Source organism: Sarcophilus harrisii, chromosome 4 (genome assembly GCF_902635505.1).
Source record: "Sarcophilus harrisii chromosome 4, mSarHar1.11, whole genome shotgun sequence".
NCBI lineage: Eukaryota > Metazoa > Chordata > Mammalia > Dasyuromorphia > Dasyuridae > Sarcophilus > Sarcophilus harrisii.
In genome coordinates, this window is record NC_045429.1 from 24668969 (window position 1) to 24690951 (window position 21983).

Consider the following 21983-nt stretch of genomic DNA (forward strand, 5'->3'; position numbering starts at 1 on the left):
GGGATGGGGTAGGGAGAGAGGGTCATTTCAGCTCCACGTTGTGTATGAAGTCAGTCTTTATGCCAGTCAGCAGCCTCCTCATCCCTGCCCCCCATACACACCCACCCCCCTGGAGCTGAGAGCTACATTCTGTCTTTGACCAGTACAGAGTTCTTTCCAAATGTTACTTAATGGATTCCTCAGCCCAGGGCACAGGACGGAGGGCTTTGAAGATCAAGTTTTTATTGATGCCTCTTTATTTTTTACATCATTATAGTTTTCCTCAGCATCTTTCTCCTTCCCCCCCCCCCCCACTGCTGTTACAGGGCCATCTCGTTTAAAGACAAAAAAAGGGAAAAATCAGGATGACTGATTAGTACTTTAAAAATGGCTGATAATATGTGCAATGTTTATCACTTGTGGACCTTCTTCCTCTGCAAAGGGGAACAAGACGATTTTCATTCTGCAATATTCACTTTTAATTTTGTGGGAGTGTGGTTGTTCTTTCATCGACATTATTGTAGTTACTGTGTATATTGTTTTCTTGACTCCCCTTTATTCTGCACCATTTCAGAGAGATCTTTCCATGCTTCTTTGTCCTTATCACACTTAACACACATCATTTCTTATCCCACAGTAATATTTTATTACATATATGTACTCCAATTCCTTTAGTCATTCCTTGACTGATAGATATCAACTTTGTTTCTAATTCTCTCTCTCTCTCTCTCTCTCTCTCTCTGAAGCTATTGGGGTCAAGTGACTTGCTCAGGGTCATACAACTAGGAAGTGTTAAGTATCTGAGGCTAGATTTGAATTCAGATCCTGCTGATTTCAGGGCTGGTGCTCTATCCACTGTTCTACCTAGCTGCCCCTTGTTTCTAATTCTTAATTCTAATTCTAAAATCAAAATATTTTGCTATCTATAGGAGCTTCCTTCTTATCAGTGACCTCATTGGAGGAATAAATATAGTAATGAAATCTCATTTTTCACTTAAAAATGCTAACTACACAAAAACTCATGCACAAAAACTTAAAATACAACATCATAATCTGTATCTCTTGTTATATTCTCGTAGGAGGGTAATATTCTTCCTGCTTTTATCTGCCTCATGAAATCTCTCGTTTCCCTTAAGACTCAGCTCAGAGGCCACTTCCTCCAAGAGGCCTTTCTTGGTTCCCCCAAAGTCTAGTGCTTTCCCTTTGCCTGGTAGGAACTGATTTAGATGTGTGTTATCTTCACATTTAGAATATAAACTCTAAAGGGCAGAGATCTTTACAATCTTTTCTTTGTATATCCAAGACCTAGTTGATACTTAAAACCCTGAAACATGAGACTGTTGAATTGACAAACTTTGAGGAGGATTCTACTCTGGGTTGAAGGAATAATGAACTATGACCTTCAAGAAGAATCTCAGTCCCTCGCTTCCCATTTTTAGAAGTCGGGCTCCCCTAGGACTAAACTTAGTTCACATGGAGCCAGAACTGGGACCCCTTGGTGGGAAGAAGGTGCCCCCGACTAGGCCATAGGTACCACATGTCATTCCTGACTCCTAACCTTTGCCCAGCCTATCAAGGACTACAAATAAGGAATCCCAGAGTAGCTTAAGAGTTAGAAAGAACCTCAACGATCACCTAGTCCAGGCCATACCTCTTCAAGTGTCTACTTTTTTGACAAAGAGTCCTCAGAGACCTCCAGGAAGGAAGAGCACATCATCTCCATGGGCCGCTCATTCTCCTCTGGGACAGCTCTCTGTGATCAGGAAGCTTTTCCTGACATTAAACCCAAATTTTGTGACTTCTGCCCTTTCTCCTACATCTGCCATCTGGACTGAACAAATCTAATTTCTCTTCCATGTGACGACAAAAGTAGAAAAGATGATGTAAACTGGAAGGGCCAGGCATTTTCTTAGAAATGTTGACGTCCTGACTTTTATTTAACTCTTGGGTGGACTTAAGCACATTCTTGTATTGCCCGGTAGTCTTTGGACTTTAGAAAAGTTTTTCTCAGCCCTAGAAAGGGCACCAAATTACCCACAATTGTGATTCACTTTCCAGAATGATGCGACTGGGGGCTGTTTTTCCTACACACGATGCATTTCAGAATACGAACGGCCAGATTAGGGACAATAAGGTGGAGAAAATGGAATATGGTGCTTGGACTCCAAAGGCCTGAGTTCTGTCTAGGTAGAGTTGGGCACTTTGTTCTAGCTTCATGCTGTGAAAATGTTTGAGCCGGAGCTGAAGGTGCACTTGTCGAGAGAAGGACAAATAGAGGTCACACCGGCCAGAGCCCTGTCATCCCCAATCTGGGCCTTTGTGCTGTGAACATCTTGCCGCTCCTGAAGTTACCCAGAGCCTACAGAGGAGATGTACTGCCTGAGCATCTTGCCTGAAAGACCCACCCACTCCCACAGTGCCCCATCACCAAGAACTGCATGCAGTTGGCGACAGTCGGAGAACATGTTCCACATTTGGGCAGTCATGAGGCTAGAGTAGACTCCACAGGTTTTGCAGCAGAGCATCTGAGGGAGAAGACCCTCCCCTAAAGCCCAGTAGCCCCACCATGATGGACACCTCAGACAGCAGGAAGCTGGTAGGGCAGACCCAGAGCTTGGGGGAGAGGTTAGGGTTAGATATAAGAATTAGTCACTTTTATTCAGACTATCTTGAGTTGAAACAGGTCACTGAGAAAGGAACTGTAGAGTGAAGAGGAGGGAGGGCAGGAGACAAAGAAGGCGTTGTTCTCTAATTGGTTTGGTCAAGGGAAAGGTTTTTAAGGGTGATGGGGTCCCAGGTGCATTTACAGGCCTGCTAATGGACAGGGATCCACAGTGAGAAGCAAAAGGGAGTAGTGGAAGAATCACATTTCTAGAAACATGAGAAGCAGTGGGATGATTGAGGGCACAAGACGGGGCGATTAGAGGGGCCACTTATTCCACAGAAACTGGAGCAAAGGAGGAAGAGAAAGGGGATAATGTTGAGGAATGGTGCGAGGGGATGGGGGAACTCACAACAGACGGGCTGGACTTCCCAGAAATGGAGGAGGCAGAGTTCTCTGGGGAGAGTCGGTGGGATGAGGAACGAGAAAGGTAGAGGAACCTGACAACCAGTCAGAAGGGAGCCTTCAACGACCCTGCAGTGGAAGTCAGATAACATGAAGCTCCAGTGGCGAGTGTGTGTGACCTCCACCCTCAGGGCTCAGCCACGGAAGAAGGAGCAGAAAGTTGGGTAGGGGCCAGACAGAATGGGAAGGGCTTCCCCCAAATGATAAGGCACAATTGCAGCCCTCCTAGGGTCTATCGGCTGTCCAAGGCCGCCACATCTGGCACCGTGCTAGTGCCAGTGCCCTTCCTCCTTGCACTTTCCTTCTAATCTTGGGGGAAGCAGTAAGAGAACTGGTGACAACAGGGGCTATAGCACTCCCAGTCTGTTAAAGTGAATGTTTCCCAAATGTTCGGCTTTAAGGGAAGGGAGGCCGAGGAGGCTCTGATTTGGTCCCACTGAGTTGAAACTTTGCCGTTCAGGTGACCCTGACTGGGGGTCTCATTGCCCTGGGCCTCCAGAGTCCATTTCTGGAACTTGGTTCTGTCCAGGGGATGACACACAGGCCACCACTAGGTGGCAGTATGTCCAAGCTGCTGCCAGACCCCAGAGCTGGCTTTTGGATGGTTTTGATTGCAGATGGCAGACTAAGGTCCCATTCCCACCAGGGATGCTGAAATATCTGCTTCTTTATCAGTTCCTTTTTTTCTTTTATTGCCTCAAGAATAATCAAAAATAGGGGCAGCCAAGTGGCGCAGTGGATAGAGTGCCAGCCCTGAAGTCAGGAAGATCTGAGTTCAAATCCGGTTTCAGACACTTTATATTGCCCAGATGTATGATCCTGGGCAAGTCACTTAACCCCAATTGCCTCAGCAAAAAAAAAAAAAGATCAAAAATGGCTGATAGAGCCCTTCCAGAAGGGCCAGAACTGCCTCCAGTGTGCTCAGTGGCTAAGGCAATGAAATAGCCCTAACCTTCTGGTCAGACCAAGATGTTGGATGCTGACATGAGGAAACTGACTGGGTGACAGGGAGAACCAGGGAAGGTCAGCTGAAGGGAATTCATGAGAACCCATTGTAGTTCAAGTTTATTAAGTGCCCACCATTTTCCATAAGCTGGGGTGGGGGCTGAAGATCCAAAGATCTGTTCTCCACTTGGGCAAAGGCACCATCCTGATTAAAAAGTGGATCTCTGGGCTCCCGAAAACTCTAGCAACCGTTGCTTTGGATAAAACTAGTCCTGGCTATTTTTCTTCGGTTTAGGGTAGACCAGAGGTATAAAACTCATTGGTTGCAAAACTCCCTAGTGTTAATTTGTGTTTTTTTTAAGTTAACATGCTACTCATAAAGATCTCTTTCTATTTGAATTTAACATTATAGCTTATGTCACTGAATTTGGAGTTAGGAAGGTCTGCGTTCAAATTCTGTCTCAGACAATTGCTTTGTGACATTAGATGATTCATTTAATCACTTTATGCCTCAGTTTCTTCAACTGTGAAATTGAGTGATAATAGGGTTGTTGCAAGGATCAAAAGAAATAAAATTCATTTTATTTAACAAATAAAATAATAACAATAAATTAATAAAATTTAGCCCAGTGCACACAGTAGGTACTTAATGCTTCTTGCTTCCTTCCTTTTTTCCTTCATTCCTTTTTTCCTTCCTTTGGCTAAAGTCTCTTCTAGCTCTAAATCTGTGATCTTACAAATAATTATTATTTAGACCACGCAAAAGCTAAAAATCCAACAGCAAAATTATTTCAAACAAAAACATAATGTAAGTGATAAGAGGAAATAAAGTAGTAGAATCATTTTCTGTTTCCCATTTCCCTGAAAGGAAAACACAGTGAACAATGTGGACAAATTATCCCTTGGCACCCAAGGGATTTCAAAGAATTCAATCCCCCCAAATGCCAGATAAAGAGTAGCATCTCCTACTCAGCAAAACACATCTAATACCACCAGTCAATCACCAAATACTGATTAAGTACCTACTGTGTGCTGAACCCTGTGTTAAGCACTGGGATACAAAAGGAAACAAAGTCAACCCTTGCCCTCTAGGAGCTCATGAACTAGTAGAACTTTATTCACAGAACTTCTTCCCCCACTTTTTCCCTCATACTTTCTCTTATTTCTTCCCCTAAAATTTTCCTCTCTTTTCTTTTGTACCTCCTGATACTATCCAAGTGCAGGAGATCATGGTGTCTGGCAGCTCCTTCTGATAGCCCTAGCTGCCCTGGTGGACCTCCAAAGCAGGCAGGAACCCTCCACTAAGATCCATGGCATCCCTCTGTTTTATATGAAGAAAACTGAGGTGAATATAAAATGGGGATCTAGATCAGGAGTCCTCAAACTACGGCCCTCCGGCCAGATGCGGCAGCTGAGGACGTTTATCTCCCTCACCCAGGGCTATGAAGTTTCTTTATTTAAAGGCCCACAAAACAAAGTTTTTCTTTTTACCATAGTCCAGCCCTCCAACAGTCTGAGGGACAGTGAAATGGCCCCCTATTTAAAAAGTTTGAGGACCCCTGATCTAGATGAAGGCTTAGAAGAAATAGGAAGCAGGGCAGATCACGCTCACTGTCCGCTGGTGTTGGAGGGGGTGCTGCAGTTTGGGGGGTATGTGCTATAAAATGGCATCTGAGTGGAGTCTCAGAGGAAGGAAAGATGGTTATTATTATTTCATCATTTTTTGGTTGTGCCCAACTCTTTGTGAGCCCATTTGCAGTTTTCTTGGCAAAGATACTAGAGGGGTTTGCCATTTCCTTCTCTATCTCATTTTACAGAGAGGGAAACTGAGGCAGGCTGGGCGACGTGACCTGCTCACCAGTAGTGAGTGTGTCTGAGGCCATATTTGAGCTCAGAAGGTGAGTCTTCCTGGGTCCAGGGCAGCACTGGATCAACTATGGCTCCACCTAGCCATCCTTGAAGGAAGGGAGAGACTTTAAAAGACCAAGGGGATGGAAAAAAGGAATATTTTTCAGCTACAAACCCAAACAGCCCCTGCCCTTATAGAGCTGACATTCTACTAGGGATTTCTCCTGGCTACAACTAGGTCAATATAATGGCAATCGTGAGATAATCCAAAGTGCGGGAGTAGAATACTAATTACTGGGGGAATTGGGAGACGTTGGGGCAGGAGGGGGGCCGTGGGTTATCTTCCAGGGGGAAACGAGGATGTCGGAAGACCAGCATTGCAGGCACTTGTGCAAAGGTCCCGGTGGGAGCTGGCAGGGCTCCCATAGCCATTTCTGGCAGCCCAGTTTTGGCTGGAATGGAGAGCTGAAGAAGGGAGGTAATGGAATAACAATAGTGCCCACTTGTGTGGCTCTTGACATATTTCATTGTGATAACCCTAAGAAGTGGCTGCTATTAGTAGCCTCAGTTTTATAGTTGAGGAACTGAGGCAAACAGAAGCTATGGGACTTGCCCAGGTTCTCACAGCTAGGAAATGTCTGCAGATAGATTGGAACTCAGAACTTCCCACAGTCCCATTACTTTAACCACTGTTCTACCTGGTTTGCTGTTGAGTCATTTTAATCATGTCTAATTCTTCATTACCTCATTTGGTGTTTTCCTGGCCAGAGATACTTGAAGTGGTTTGCCCTTTCCTTCTCCAGCTCATTTTACAGATGGGGAAACTGAGGCAAGCAGGATTGGTTAGGTGGCTTGCCCAGGATCACACAACTAGTAAGTGTTCGAGGCTGGATCTGAATTCAGGTCTTGCTGCTCTAACCATTGTTCTACCTAGCTGCTTATATGAAATAAGACTGGCAAAGTAGGTGGGAGCCCAGCTGGTGGATGACTATAAATGAAGGGGTTATAATTTATACTACAAGTGCCGGGGAGCCACTGAAAATGGAGCAGGAGCAGGAGCTTCAAATCCAGCCCATCCCGTGTCTCTCTGACTCAGGGATGCTGTAATATTATTGTTGTTCCCTATTACTGTCACAACCTTGGGTCTGGTGCCCGGTGCTGCCCATACCCAGGAAGCAGGCACAGCTCAATGCCGGTCCGGGAGGACCAGAGCCTTGGTCTAGCCAACCTGACATTTTTACGCTGGTTGAGTTCAGTGGCAGAATCCTTGCCCCGCCTCCTGGTGTCCAGGGATAGGCATTGGCTGCTTGGTCTTGCCAGGCTGACTAAATAACAGCTTCTTTGTCCACACCTGAGAAATCACAGGTGTGGGGGAGCTCCTCTGGGATTAAACCAAACCAATTCTGTCACCTTTAAACACAAGTCAGCTTTAGGAACCAGAGAATTTCCGAATTGGCCAATCACCCCACAGCGTGAAGGATGACTCAAGGCCGGGTTGGTGTCTCCTTGGACTTTGGTTTCTTTAGTATGGGTGGAGAGCTTTCAATACTGATGACTATTTATTTATTTATTTTTAGGCAGGGACTAAATCCTTAATCAGGATCGGAGTCTTCTTTCTGTGGGTGTTCTCTGGGTGTACTCAATAAATAAAGTGAGAATTTAGTTTTATACTCCAACAATTATGGAAGGCAGCTTCAGAGTAAAAAAGGAAGGAAACAGGCATTTATTAAGTACCTACTATGTGGCAGAGATGGTGTTAAGCACTTTATGAATGTCTCATTGGGTCATAAAAAAGGGAAAAGGACCCATGTGCAAAAGTATTAGTGGTGGTCCTTTTTGTAGTGGCAAGAAACTGGAAACTTAGTGGATGCCCATCAGTTGGGGGAATGGCTGAATAAGTTACAGTAGATGATATTATGGAATATTATTGTTCTATAAGAAACGACCAGCAGGAGGATTTCAGAGAGACCTGAAAAGACTTACAGGAACTGATGCTGAGGGAAGTGAGTAGAACCAAGAGAAAGAACATTGTAGACAAGATTATACAATGATCAGTTCTGATGGGACTTGCCTCTTTTCAGCAGGGAGGTGATTCAAGATAGTCCCAATGGTCTTGCGTTGAAGAGAGTCATCTGTACCCAGAGGGAGGACTGAGTGTGGGTCACAACAGAGTATTTTCCCTTTTTCTTGTTGGCTTGCATTTTGTTTTCTTTTTCGTTTTGTTTTCCTTTTTCATCTGATTTTTCTTGTTCAGCATGATAATTGTGGAAAGATGTACAGAAGAATTGCACATGTTTACATATATTGGATTACTTGCCGTCTTGGGGGGAGGAAGAGAGGAAGAAAAAGTTTTAGAACACAAGGTTTTGCAAGAGTGAATGTTGAAAACTATCTATGCATGTGTTTTGAAAATAAAAACTTTTATAAAAAATAAATGTTTCATTGAAGGCAACTCACAACCCTGAGAGATAGATGTTTTTATTATCCCCATTTTAGAATTGAATAAACTGAGGTAAACAAAGATTTTAAGTGATTTGCCTGGGATTATGTCACATGAGTCAGGATCTGAATTCAGTTCTTTTAGACCCAGGTTCAGTCCTCTATACACTACATCACCTTGTTTGCCCCTTATCAAGTCCAAGCTCTTCATTTTTACAAATAAGGAAACTGAGGTACAGAAAGTTTCAGTGATTTACTGGGGTCATATAGCTGGGTGGGAGGGGAGGATGGGAGAGGAAGGTGCACTTCAGATTTGGTGCAAACCCACAAGGTAGTGATCCATGACTGGGGAAGATCCTGCTGAACCTGCCGCGGAGCAGGATGCTGGGCAAGACTCTGGAGGGAGCAACCTGACCTCCCGGAACAGGTATCCCCTCCTGCCTCCATCTCCATGGCAACTGACTCTGGCTTTTTACTGCATGTCTGATGAACCGGGTCAAGATGGGCTTGCAGCTCCCAGCCCCAGCTGAGTCTGTCTGAGGGCCTGACCCTGAGGGGCTGAGGAGGGGGTAAGATCCACGGGACCTGGATGTGAGATGTGGCTTTTAGAAATCGAGGGAGAAAAAGCCTTGGGAAGCCTGCAGGAACCGACAGCTTCCAGGAGGCTGAGTTTAGGCTGGATCTTGAAGGCAAAACACTGAAAACAGGCACCAGTTTATAACAAATGAACATCTGAGAACTGAGGAGACTTACTTGGAATCTTTTTATCAAGAGGGAGTGGGAAAAGGGTGGAGGAGAGGGGTACAAAGGTGAGCAACAGAGGTCTCCCTGGACCAAAGGCTTAAGGCCCCTGACCTGGGGCTGACACTAAGGGAGTTTTGAGGAGGCCCTGGAAAAAGCCCGCCTTAGGAGACAGTGGTCTGTCTTAAAGGGCCACATGTCAGCCTCCCTATAGGCCCTCCAGGAACCCTGAAATCATCTAGACATTTGGAACAGTTTTCTCACAACTCTTAGAACCAGCCCCAGAGAGAATGGACTTTCTTGGGATGAAGGGAGCATAATCACTAAATAAAGGCTTATTCACTGACTTATTGACCTCATTGGTGGTCTTCCAAAAAAGGCTGGATAACCATTTGGTGAGAATATTAAGGTGAGAAGTGACATCATTTTAGGCACAAAAAATACACTAAAGTCCGGCAGGTGATATGGTGAATAGAGCATCAGCCCAGGAGTCAGGAGTCACATCCTAGCTATATGACATTGGGCAAGTTATTTGATTGCCTCAAAAAAAAAAGATATATTAGATACTTCTTTTTTTTAAATTTTCATTTAAAAGAATATCAATAGTATTTTATTTTCCAAATATACATAGTTATTTTCAGTCAGGAGTCACATACTAGCTGTGTGATACCAGGAAAATTATTTGATTGCCTCAAAAAAAAAAAAGATATATTAGATACTTCTTTTTTTATTTTCATTTAAAAGAATATCAACAGTATTTTATTTTCCAAATATACATAGTTATTTTCAACATTTGTTTTTGTAAGACTTTGTTTCAAATTTTCTCCCCCGCCCTTATCTTTCTCCTCCCCAAGACAGCAAGTAATCTGATATAGGTTAAATATGTGCAATTCTTTTAAACATATTTCCATATTTGTCATGTTATATGAGAAAAATCATACCAAAGGGGGAAAATTATGAAAAAGAAAAAAACAAACAAAAAGATGAAAATACTATGTTTCGATCCACATTCAGCCTCCATAATTCTCTCTCAGGTTGCAGATGGCATTTTCTATTCCCACCCTATTGGATTTGCTATGAATCCCTGAATTGCTGAGAAGAACCAAGTCCATGCCAGGAGATCATCTCGGAATCTTGTTGCTGCTGTGTGCAATATTCTCTTGGTTCTGCTCACTTCACTCAGCATCCATTTCTATAAATCTTTCCAGGCTTTTCTGAAATCAGTTCACCATTTCTTATAGAGCCATAATATTCCTTATTATATCTTTATAATATAATATTGTTATTATATATAACATATATATATATATAATATAATATTATAAGGTATACATAATATACCTTAACTTATTCAGCCATTTCCCAATTGCTCACACGAGGCACTTCTGAAGTACTTTCCAACTCTGAAATGCCCTGAGATGTTGAACCTCTTCCACATTAAATAAGAAACTAAAATATTATTTTTTTTACATTTAAATAGTGTTAAGATGCTGAGGATACAAAACTAAAAGGACAATTCTTGCCTTCAAGGAGCTTACAATCTAAAGGGAGGCAATATGTGTACAGATCTAAACAGATCCATAATTTCTACAAAATGAACACAAAGTGATTCAGGGAAGGAGCTCCAGCCTTTGGGAAGAGGGGGAAGATTAGCAAAGACTTTATTGGAGCCAACTTTGGAAGAAAACCAGGAATTCTGGAAGACAGAAGTGAGGAGGGCTAGCCTTCTAGGCCCGAGGAATAGTGGGGCAGAAAGGGTGGGGGCAGGTAGGGCATCAGGTCCGGCACAATTTCTCTGTACCACGTAGAGGGCTGGGGCTTGTTTGCCTTTCTGTCTCTGTGTCTCCGGCAGAGGAAATGCTTTGGTTATTGTTTGTAAGTTCATTGTTTTGTTCTTTCTTTTATCTCCTTTGCCAGGCATGAAACAGATACTTTAAAAAGCCCCTCAGATTTCTTCCTAAGATCCTTCCTAAGATCTTAATATTTCCAGATTCCCAGATTGGGGCCAGTGGATGGATGAACCATCCACCTCCCTAATTTTCCCCTCACTAACCCAGGGAATAAAAATCCTCCTACAAACCGAGTTCTTTCACTGAGCTCTGCTCAGATGCCTAATTTTAGTGGGAAGGTAGTCTTGGATACTTGAAAACCACAAACGGTAACGGCTGTTTATCTCTTCAAGCTGGAAAGGCTCCCAATATGGCCCCAGTGACATACTATGTGTCTGAGGAGTCCCCAGTTGCTAATTGGCCCTCTCTTCTATTCTTTCCCTTCTAGACTACAAGCCTTGAAGGCAAGGACGGATTCATTTTTGACTCTGGATTCCCATGCCCATTGCTTAGTACATAGCTAGTAGGGTTGTGGATTGATTGAGGACCAGCTTGAACTCTCCCAGAGAGACCCCCACCTAAGGATGAGCTTTTTGGGCTCCAGTAAGTCAATGAAACTGTCTGCTAATTAATTCATCAATCAATGAACATTTCCCAATCATCTGTTTTGAATTGGGGTTGGAGGAGATACCAAGACAAAATTACATTTTTTTGTTATTGTTGTTGAGGCAATTAGGGTTAAGTGACTTGCCCAGGGTCACATAGCTAGGAAGTGTCTAAGGTCGGATTTGAACTCAGCTCCTCCTGACTTCAGGGCTAGTGCTCTATCCACTGCACCCCCTAGCTGCACCCCAAATTACATTCTAATGTGGGAGACCACACACACACACACACATATACATAAACACACACACATACTATATGTGTGTACATGTATATTGATTAATAAAATGAATACAAGGTGATTTAAGGGGAAATTCTGACAATTGAAGGTGTCAAGAAAGATCTCATGGAAGGTGACCCAGAAAGAAAACTAGGGATTCTGAAACATGGAGGTGAGGAGAGAATACATTCCCAGCATAGAAGACCAATGGAGGCAAAAGATCCACGTATGAGGTAATAGCAGGGAGGTTAGTTCGGCTGTACCTCAGCGTGGGTGGAGGGGAGTAGGATAGAAAGGTATGTTGGGGTGTTGTAATACACGGGAGCCACCTGACAGTGGCTGCTGGAGACCCAACCCAGACCTGCAGAATGGATCTCCTCTTGTGAGAGGATGATACAAGGAGACTGGGAGGCAGTTGCTTTTCTCGGACCTCTCTGACCGAGAGGCCGTTGTATTATCTGACCTCCCATCTCTTCCTCTGCCTCCAATTTATCTCACTCCCAGTCCGCAACACCTATGTCGGCAAAGGCTGCCCTGCAACTCCTTCAGATGTTATGATCCAAAGTTGTGGAGGTTCCTGGACAACTGACCTGTCCCTTAACATTGGGGCTTTCTTTGGACAAACAGATCAGCCTGTATTCGATCCTAGAGATAAACTACTGCAGTTTATTGAGTAGGACTATGACATGATCAGGCCTGTACTTTAGGAACGTCACTTTAATGACTGTGTGCTAAGGTGAGAGGAAACATGTGGCAGACAGATCAATGAGGGGACTGTCACAATAGCCCTGATGGGAGATGATGAGAACCTGATCTAGAATGGGAATTTATTGTTAGGTTGTTTGTCCTTTATTCTTGAAGAGGACTGAGCATCTGGGAGATGATGCCATGACTTGTATGTGAATTGGACTGAAGTGAGGGAGGGCTGTACTCAGTCACCAGCCTCACTTTCTCCTCCGGGGCCAAATATAACTTAGGATGACTAGAAATGGTCCTGGGATGCTGTGGGAAACCTTGGTCTTTTACAGGAAGAGAAGTAGTGGTAGGAATAGAGACAGAAGACAGGCAGTTGATTGGCTATTTGAGGTGAAAGTGAGACACTGAGAATTATCTCAACATTATGAAGCTGAGAGAAGGGAAAAGGGGTGAAATCTTTAAGAGGAGTCGGGAAATTCAGGAGGTGGTTGTTGCACACAGAAGTGCCGTGACCTGCCTTGGGGAGGAAAGCACTGGTAACCAGTCACTGATGCTCGGGGAATATTGGAGCTAGGCCACGGAACAAGCTTCCCTGAAGCTCAGGGGGCAAAATCTACTTGAACCCTGCTCTGCTCTGACAGACTGCAAAGGTTAGGAAGGGGGGGCATAAAGAACTGGGGCATGGTTTGGAAGGGGAAGCTTTGTATTTTTGTGCATGGGCACAGACACAGATGGGGGTAGAAATACATGCTCTCAGGGAGGCAGAGTGATTAAAAAGAGCAGGTAGGATCCTTAGGAGGTTGAGTTTTTCATAACCTGAAAAAAACAGAAGCTACAACACAAAGGTAGGAATTCTCCTGTTCCCCAAACTCTTAGCCTAATTACTTGCAGCTTCCAGTTTCCCAGAATGTGTCCTACTTAGAGCATCCCTGATGAAGAGAGCTGCTTTGTTCTGAGGAGAGCCTGGCTACTGACGGGCCACATGACCGAAAGCAAGCTACTTAATTTAGAGGTACCTCAGCCTTCCCACGTATAAAACCAAGATAGTAATTACTGGTGGCAAAACCACTTTGAAATCTTCAGATGAAAGAACCTGCAGGGATGGAGGCAAAATATATTTCAACAGCTTCTTTTTATTTGCTAATTTTTATTTATTTTTTTTATTATATCTTAGTTTTATTTCCTCCAGGACCCTCTAGCACTGGGGTTCTTAACCTCTGCAGTCTGTAAGCTTGTTTTCAAAATATTGTGGTAACTGTATTTCATTGTAGTTAGTTTTCTTTGTAATCCTGTGTACGTTGAAAAGCCGTGCTCTCAGAAAAGATGGCTCGGCTTCATCGGGCCTGACGGCCTAAAGGGTACAAACAAGGGTAAGAAGCCCTGATCTAACAGGAAAAAGGAAGAGAAAGCAACAAAGGAAGGAAGGAGACCAGTAAACTAAACTGCCTCTGCCCTCTGGATACTCCTTTTTTCTTGTGTGATAAGGGCAATGCTGTCTATCTGGTCCAGAGCTCATGCCTGCTCGCACGTGGCCTGGTCCAATGACCACAAAGTGGGACACGGCCTGAGCTCCCTTTGAGGATGTGAAAGTTTTGCCTTTCTGGCTGTTTGGGCCCTTCCTGTTTCCTCTTACCCTCTGTTTACTTGTCCCTGAGACCCCATTCTAGAATGGAGGAGAAGGAGCTGCCTTTGAGTCTTTGATCATCATTGGCTAGTTGTGTGGCTCTGGTCTCAGTTTTCTCATCTGTAAAAAGGGGATGAGAATGTCTATACTCCCCACATCACAGGGCTTTGTAAATCACAATGTCGAGTATAAGTGTAAGTGATAATTCTTTTACTTTATGAACTACTGAGGCAGCTAAATGGAGAGTTAATAGAATTTTGGAGACCCTGAACAAGTGGGTGTTAAGTCATTTGCCTCAATTTTTCATCTGTAAAATGAGTGGATTGAATTGGTCCCTGAGGTCCTTCCTATCTCTTTTCATCATTGTTCAGTCATGTCTGGTTCTTTGTGACCCAATTTGGGGTTTTCTGGGCAGAGATACTGGAGAGATTTCCCATTCCTTTTCCAACTCAGTTTACAGATGGGGAAACTGAGGCAAACAGGATTAAGTGATTTGCCCAGGGTCATGCAGCTAGTAATGTGTGACGCTCGATTTGGATTCAGGCAGGTCTTCTTGAATCCAGACCGGGCAGTCCGTCTACTTGGACACCTCACTGCCCTTCTGTCTCTAGATCTATGCGCTTAAGTCACTTTGTCTCCATGGGCCTCCATCTCCTCATCTGTGAAAAGACTGGGTTGGACTGTATGGCTTCCAAGGTCTGGCCCCATTCTAAATCTCTGATGCCATGAAAACAACTGGCCAGTTCTAGACATTGGCCATCCTCAGAAGTGGCCCAGTGAGTGTGTAGTGGCAGGAGGCATGGTGTGCTAGAGAGAACAGTGGTTGGAAGACTTGCCTGGGAGTTCTGAGGCTCCATAGCTGTCAGTATGTGGGGCTGTGGATGGCTCCGGCCTGGGGCTCAGTAGCTGTATTGTACTGTGGATGGCTTAGTGGCTGTCAGTATGAGGGGCTGTGGATGGCTCCCAGCCTGAATCTGAGCCAGCCTCATCTTTCTCATCCCACTTCAGGCCTGAATTACCAGCTGCCTGCCCGAGCCCTCTACCAGCCGGCCTGTATTTGTCTAATCTCATCCTCTCCCAAACAGACTTTTTTTCCTCCCCCACCCAAGTCACTCCTTTTTTGAATTTTCCCCTTTCTGCCCCCCAGGGTCCCCACCTCAGAATCACCCTTAACATGCTCTCATCCCCATTCCCCCCAGAGTCCTGCAGTTCCCAAACCTCCTTTCCATTCACACCGCTCACGCCTGTACTCTTTGTGAGAGCCTTTTAATGAGTCCTAATGGCTCCAGTCTTGCCCTACTCTAGGCTGTTCTCCCCCAAAGCTGTTAAAATGATCTTTCTAAAGGGTTTGGCCATGTTGTCATATGATCCAGGACAAATCATTTTGTTTTTCTGGCCAACAGTTTCTGGACCCATCTGCTTTTAACAATTGTTTTTCATTTGTATCTGACTCTTTGTGATCCCACTTGGGATTTTCTTAGCAAAGGTAATGGAGTGGTTTGTCATCTTTTCCAGCTCATTTTACAGATGGGGAAACTGAGGCAGACGGGGCAAAGTGACTTCAGGGTCACCCAGCTAGTGAGTGTCTGAGGCTGGATCTGAACTCACAAAGACGAGCGCTCCCGACTCCAGTACTGGTAACCTGTCTACTTGGCTACCTGGCTGCATGGGCTCATCTGTAGAATGGGGAGGAATAATACTAATGGGAGAGGGGCAGCTGAATGACCAGTGGATAGAATGCTCGCCATGAAGTCAGGAGTCCCTGAGTTCAAATCCAGTTTCAGATGGTTAACACTTCCTGGCTGTGTGACCTTGGGCACGCCACCTAACCTCAATTACTCTGACAAAAAAAGGAGCTGAAAACCTTTTCTAAATGCTGAGGCCCTTTGGAAGTGCCAGGTCTCATTTTTAGCAGACTAGAGGCAGCTTGGCGTGTGCTGGGCCAGAGCCAGCCAAAAAGCAGGCTCGAATCTGGTCCTGGCTTTCGACGTGGGACCTCCATGGATCTGTTTCCTCCTCTGTAAGGTGAGGAGTAGAGGAGGTGACCTTTAAATCCTGTTTTCTCTCCGAGCTGTGATCTGTCATATTTGGGATCAAGAGACCAGGGCTCCCAACCCCAGTGAAGTCACTTGTGGCAGGAGGGTGCAATCAGCCAGGTGACCCAGCAGGTAGAAGGCCACTGTTATTAAGGGAAAGACCCTTGGGAAGAGAGCCAGGACACGGCGGGGCTTGAAGCCTGCCCTCTGCGCTGCTCACCAGCTCTGGGACCCGGGGCCAGCCAAGTGACCTCCTGGTGTTTCAGGCAAGTCCCTGGGACTTCTCCACTGTCCACTGAGTCAGCAAGGAATGGCCCCCGTGGAAGTGCCTGCTGGGATTGCTGGTGGAAAGCCCCCTGGGGAACAAGTGACCCTTGCCCAGCTGTTCGGGCCCCGCAAGTATCGCCGGCATCACAGGTAAAAAAATAAGGCCCAGAGAGTGCCTGGACCCACTGTCATCAAGCCCCCCTTCCCTGGCACCATGGCTCCCAAGGGGGATGGGAAGAGGTTGTGAGCCCAGGCTTTTGGACTCCCAGAATAAAACCCCTCCGACTGACCCTCCTCACTCACGGATGAGTCACCTGCAGCCGGAATGTGGCGGGGCTGCCTGGAGTCCCCCAATCAGCAGCGGATCTTGCTCCCAGGTCCTCCACCTGCACCCTGCTGCTGTTCTTTCTCAGAGTGTCAGGGCCGGCACAGGGTCCCTACTATTCTGTAACACAATGGCCAATTTTGTGCAACCCGTTGTCCTTCCCAGCGCAAGGCAAACTAGATTTGTGAAGCTGACCATTGGAAGCCAGAAGCTCTTCTTCCCCAGAGTTCCACATCGTCAGGATGGATGGAAAGTACCGTTATTGTTGAGGCTGAGGAGGGAGCATCTTAGCACGGTTTGGACAGAAGGTCCTTAACCCCACCCCCCTCCTGTAAGTAAAAGGGGGGCTTTGTACACCCTGAGACTGCAGCTTCTTCCCGTGAAATCCTATGGGCACAGGCCTTCCTTCAGACTCCAGCCACAATACAGTGAGCCTCAGTTTTCTGACACTGACATCACAAAACGGGAGTGTTCCCTGGTGCCTGAGCTGGTAGCAGCCCGCAGCCCTTAGAAAACAAAAGAAAACCAAGAGAGACCTTCTGAGAAAGGCCCGTGTCTGTGTTCCCTTAGCGCCTTCTACTCATTGAGACAAGTATGTGTGTGCAAATGTGTGTCCAGGCAGATGTGAATGTGTGTGCAAGTATGCAGTGTGTGTGCATGTGTGCAAGTGTGCAGTGTGTGTACATGTGTCAGTGTGCGTGCATGTGTCAGTGTGTGTGCATGTATGCAGTGTGTGCAAGTGTGCAAGTGTCAGTGTGTGTGCAGTGTATGTGCAATATGCAGTGTGTATAAGTATGTAGTGTGCATATGTGTGCAGTGTGTGTGTAAGTGTGTCAATGTGTGCATGTGTGCAGTGTGTACAAGTGTGCAATGTGTCAGTGTGTGTGTCAATGTGTGTACAAGTGTGCAGTGTGTGTATACGTGCCAGTATGTACATGTGTGCGGTGTGTACATGTGTGCAGTGTGTGTATAAGTGTGCAGCGTGTGTACATGTGTGTAGGTGAGTACACTCAGTTCCCCACCCAAAGGCAAGAGGGGAAGCAGATCCTGGCTTTGTCTACCTCACTGGTTGATAATCAGGGCAATTATTTAGGGGAGGGGAGGAAGAGGAGGAAAACTGGAACACAAGGTTTTGCAAGGATTAATGTTGAAATTTTATCCATGCATATGTATGGAAATTAAAAAGATTAATTTAAAAAAAGACAATGAGGGCAATTCTCATTTACACAGCACTTTTAGAATTACATGGCATTCAAAACAATCTCATGAAACAGTGCCTTGGAAATAGGGTGGGAAATGGATTTGGAAGTGCTGGATTTGAATCCTAGGTTTGGCTACTTATTGCTTACCTGTGTGTGACCTTGGAGAAATCACATGATTTTTCAAAGAAGTTCAGTGTCTCTCCTGTTAAAATGCGGCTATCTAGTAATGAGGATTATTTCATTTATTGTTTTTATCTACCCAATGCCTGGTACGCATTGGGAGCTTAATCAGTGCTTGTTTGTTGATGGCTTTAAACGCAAATTAAGACAACTCTGAGGTACCACCACACACCTCTCAGATTGGCTAAGATGACAGGAAATGATAATGACAAATGTTGGAGAGAAAATCAGCAAAAATTAGGAAAAAACACAAAGGTTTGCCATTTATTTCTTGAAATAGCTCTTAGCAAGGTAGTCACACTGATTAAGCAACTTGTTTTTTGGGGGACACGACTTTTTATAGGTCAGAGGGAAAAGTGGGAAATAAAGGCAGATCTAGGGAATGACAAGGCTGTGTAATGAGATGTCCACAACCATTTGTTAAGCATGTGCCTGATTGGGTACTGCAAATATAAAAGGAAAAAAAGGAAGTATTCCCTGTCCTCATGGAGCACACACTGTGGTATCTTCATTAAGATTGCAGGACACAGGTACATGGATAGCTACGTAAATAATACGAGACATTAGTAGGTGTGGGGGGAGAGCAAGTCAACATATATTTATTAAGTGTCTGCTGTGAGCCATAAACTGTGCTATCTGGAAGGGCACTAGGAACTCTAGGATGCGGGCAGAGTTGAACAGGGAGTGTTTGCCAGGCTAAGAGAACGTCCAGTTCAAAGAGATAAAGGGGCCAATCCTGCTGGACCATGGAATTCTGGGAAGAGAGGCAGGAGCCAGGCTCTGAAGGGTTTTATTATCTCCATTTACTGATGAGGAAACTGAGGCTCAAAAAAGGATAACACTTTCAGTACTTGCCAAAGCCCAGATTTGCACTTGCCTCTTTTCTGACTCCAACTTTGGTGCTCTGGAGTGTCAAAGCTGAAAGGAGTTAGTGAGCATCTGCTATGACTTCTTAATGCATGTCAGACTCGGAGGACAAGCAGCCAGCCTACAAGCATCCATGGGTGCTGCCTTTGGAGTGAGAAACTGAATGTGAATTGTCTGTAAAGTGCATTAGAATCAACAAGCACCTACTGTGTGCAGCCTGCTCAGAAAAGGATGTGCACAGAGTGTGAGTCCTATGGAAAGTGGATTAGAATCAACAAGCAGCTACTGTGTGCAGTTTCTGATCACCAAAAGGGTGTGCCCAATACTCTTTGACCCAGCAGTGCTATCTATCACTGGTTCTGTATCCTCAGGAAATCATAAAGGAAGAAAAAGGACCCACATGTGCAAAAATGTTTGTAGCGGCTCTTTTTGTGGTAGTAAAGAATTGGAAAAGGAGTGGATTACCATCAGTTGGGAAATGGCTGAGCAAGCTATGGTACAAGAAAATAATGGAAGATTATTGATCTATTAAAAATGATGAACCGGCTGATTATAGAAAGGCCTGGAAAGATTTACATGAACTGACGCTAAGCGAATCAAGCAGAACCGAGAATACATTGTACACAATAACAGCAAGAACGTGTCATGATCAACTATGAAAAATTTGGTTCTTCTCAGTGACTCAGTGATCCAAAGCAATCCCAATAGACTTTGCACAGAAAATGCCATCTACAAGCAGAGAAAGAACTCCGTTTTGCTCTCCCAAAGTAATTCATAAAACAATGTGTATTAAAAATAAACTAAAAAATGGCACAAAGTGTGATACGTCTGTAATGTGGCTTAGATGGTCTAGAAACAAGCACCTACCGTGTGTATTCTTTGCTCAGTGAGTGTGCACAGTGTGAATTGTCTGTAAGGTGGATTGGATTCAACAAGCACCTACTGTGTGTATTCTTTACTCAGTGAGTATGCACAGTGTGAATCGTCTGTAAGGTGGATTGGATTCAACAAGCACCTACCGTGTGTATTCTTTGCTCAGTGAGTGTGCACAGTGCGAATCGTCTGTAAGGTGGATTAGATTCAACAAGCACCTACTGTGTGTATTCTTTGCTCAGTGAATGTGCACAGTGCGAATTGTCTGTAAGGTGGATTGGATTCAACAAGCACCTACTGTGTGTATTCTTTACTCAGTGAGTATGCACAGTGTGAATCTTCTGTAAGGTGGATTGGATTCAACAAGCACCTACTGTGTGTATTCTTTGCTCAGTGAATGTGCACAGTGTGAATCGTCAGTAAGGTGGATTAGATTCAACAAGCACCTACTGTGTGTATTCTTTGCTCAGTGAGTGTGCACAGTGTGAATCGTCTGTAAGGTGGATTGGATTCAACAAGCACCTACTGTGTGTATTCTTTACTCAGTGAGTATGCACAGTGTGAATCGTCAGTAAGGTGGATTAGATTCAACAAGCACCTACTGTGTGTATTCTTTGCTCAGTGAGTGTGCACAGTGTGAATCGTCTGTAAGGTGGATTGGATTCAACAAGCACCTACTGTGTGTATTCTTTACTCAGTGAGTATGCACAGTGTGAATCTTCTGTAAGGTGGATTGGATTCAACAAGCACCTACTGTGTGTATTCTTTGCTCAGTGAATGTGCACAGTGTGAATCGTCAGTAAGGTGGATTAGATTCAACAAGCACCTACTGTGTGTATTCTTTGCTCAGTGAGTGTGCACAGTGTGAATCGTCTGTAAGGTGGATTAGATTCAACAAGCACCTACTGTGTGTATTCTTTGCATAGTGTGCACAGTGTGAATCGTCTGTAAGGTGGATTGGATTCAACAAGCACCTACTATGTGTATTCTTTACTCAGTGAGTATGCACAGTGTGAATCGTCTGTAAGGTGGATTGGATTCAACAAGCACCTACTGTGTGTATTCTTTGCATAGTGTGCACAGTGTGAATCGTCTGTAAGGTGGATTGGATTCAACAAGCACCTACTGTGTGTATTCTTTGCATAGTGTGCACAGTGTGAATCGTCTGTAAGGTGGATTAGATTCAACAAGCACCTACTGTGTGTACTTTCTGCTCATCAGACAAAAAAAGAAAAAAAAAGAAAAAAAAAACGACAGCAAGAAGAAGAAAAGAGCCGGAAGGGTCCCTGCCTCGGAGGCTCCGACCTTCCCCGGGAGAAGGGCCCCGCACGCGCGCGCGCCCGTGGTTTTAGGCTGGCGGGCTCAGCGGCCGCTGCGGGGAGCGCCCGGGGCCCCGGAAGGCAGGGGGCCTTCGGGCCAAGGTGGGAGAGCTCTGGGGCCCCGTGGGACTGGGGGCGAGGGCAGGGGGCGCCGAGAGCGCAGAACGCGGTTTGGCGCAGGCTCTCCGTGCGAAGGGGCAGCTTCGCCCTGAGGGCATCGGCGCGCATTGAGGGTTAGGCTGTGGCAGCCGCGCGGGACGCGGCCGCCCCCTTAGAGGACGAGTGCCCCGAGCCCGGGTGAGAGGCACCGAGGGGGGCTGGGCCGGGGGCTGTGGGGGAGGGGAGGCCCGCCGGAAACCACAAAGGACCCAGCGGGGCTGAGGAGGGAGGCGCTTTGCAGCCGGGGGGGGGGGGGGGGGGGGGGGCTGCCTGACGGTCCTGAGCACTTCAGAAAGGGAGGGGCGTCGGGGGCAGGGCTCCCCGAGCTCTGTCTGGGGCGTGTTTGGTGCCTGGGGGCTTCGCCCCAGAGATTTCCAAAGTCTGCCCGCTGCCAGTCCGGGCGCTGTTGCTTGGCTGGAAGGTGCCCTGGCGGGGCGCCCCGGTCCGGCCGAGAAGGGAATCCTGGCAGGGTTTTCCGTCCCGCCAGGCCGAGGGCCGGGAGAGAAAGGGAGGGACCCGCGGCCGCCGGCCCGGGCGGAGTCCGCTCCGGTCCGGGCGGGGCCTGCAGAGGCTGGGCAGCGAGTGTTCCGTGCCGTGTTTTCCAGGCGGCCCGAGCCGAGGGGCGGGGGAGCGGGAGTGCGTGGGTGGGCACGCGCGCGCGCTTCGGAGCGAGGGCGGGAGAGGTGGGGTGTGAGGGCGGGGGC